The following is a 1,468-nucleotide window of genomic DNA, read 5'->3' as shown; positions in this document are numbered from 1 at the left end:
CTTGGGACATGTTTGATGAGATGGAAATAAAGAGGATTTTCATGAAAAAATGTGGCGATCACATTCGTCATGTACTCAATCATGCAAAGTCGAGGGGGAAAAAACCACCATTCATCACCGAGGAAAATTGGATAAGGATTTCAAATTTTTGGGAAAGTGAGGAGTTTAAAAAAAGAAGTCAACAGAATAAAATAAATCAATCTTTTAATTCTTGGAGAAATGTCTTCGACATATGCAGGAGGCTCTATCAATGTGGATGAGCATAGACGTAGATTGGTAATTTTTTAACTCTCAAATATTTTCTTAATATATTTTTTTACTATTTAATTATTTCTAATTATCTTGTTTAGACCAAAGAATTGGGAAAGGAGCCTAATTTTATAGATACTTTCACCCGCACATTTCAGAAAAAAGATAAGACTTGGAGCGGGGACAGAGCTAAAGCAATTAAGGTTTGAATAAACTTTGGATCTTAATTTATAACTTAGAATCTATTATTAATGTATCTGTTCTAACTTTATACTCTTGCATTCCTAAAATTTTATTATTATAAATTTGTTTTATTTTTTTTTTACAATACAAGAAAAATATGTTGAGCTAGAGGTACCACAGAGATGTTCAGCTTCTGCTAGTTCTGATATTGAGGGGTCTGAGCCATCTGTTGGTAGTGATTTCAATTTATGGCTACAGGCGAGTGGGGGGGCCAAAAGGGGGAAGAAAGATATTCGGAATGGGTTCATTGAGCAGAACACATAGGGTTGATCGTATATCTTCTTCCTACTCCTCACATACCCAGCAGATGCATAACTTGACTGAAGAGATTTCCCAGTTGAAGGACATTATAAAGGACAGGGATGAAGAAATGAGAGAAATGCGTCGACAACAAGATGTTATTATGCGGCATCTTCAGTTAAGTTCTGTTTCAAGTCAAATTCCTCCCGGTGACGATGATGATGGTGATGATGATAATGGCGGTGGTGGTGATTCTTGATAAATTTATGGTAAATTTTATGTTTGAATTTTTTTTCATGTCATGTTATAATTGATTCTATATTTTCATTTTACCTTGATACATTGCTTCTTATGTCATGTTTGCTATCTATATAAGATAACGCTGCCAAACAAATTCTACTACCTTATTATTAATTTAGCTTTGTATCTTCATGTCCTTGCTCTTTTGATTGTTTTTTAGAACACCTTATACTGTGATGTGTTATACTAATTCCATGCTGCCTTTGCATAATTTTGATGTTTGAGTTACAATTATGTCATCTTTTTGATGCAGTGATTAGTTTAATTTGGTGATCATTCTTTTGAACCTTTCATAGAGTAACTATCTCTAATATTGATTTGAGTTCTTTTGTCAATTCTTTTACCAGCATTTGTTATTATTTTTGTTGGCACTGGAAATCTTGTTCTAGTATAATCACATTAGTATATATGTAATATATATACTAATATATATACC

The 1,468-nt window shown here is 32.5% G+C and overlaps 1 long non-coding RNA gene across 1 annotated transcript; it reads left to right on the top strand.

The window, feature by feature from the left end:
* The first annotated feature begins 232 nt into the window (after window positions 1-232).
* Window positions 233-453, top strand: LOC122009156. Its single transcript, XR_006119482.1, has 2 exons — window positions 233-276; window positions 351-453. It is a non-coding gene; the product is annotated as an uncharacterized LOC122009156 (long non-coding RNA).
* The last annotated feature ends 1,015 nt before the right edge of the window (window positions 454-1,468 follow it).

This window comes from Zingiber officinale, chromosome 8A (genome assembly GCF_018446385.1).
Source record: "Zingiber officinale cultivar Zhangliang chromosome 8A, Zo_v1.1, whole genome shotgun sequence".
NCBI classification, from domain to species: domain Eukaryota; kingdom Viridiplantae; phylum Streptophyta; class Magnoliopsida; order Zingiberales; family Zingiberaceae; genus Zingiber; species Zingiber officinale.
The sequence above is the reverse complement of the archived record's forward strand: the minus strand, read 5'-3'. Positions and strand labels throughout refer to the sequence as shown.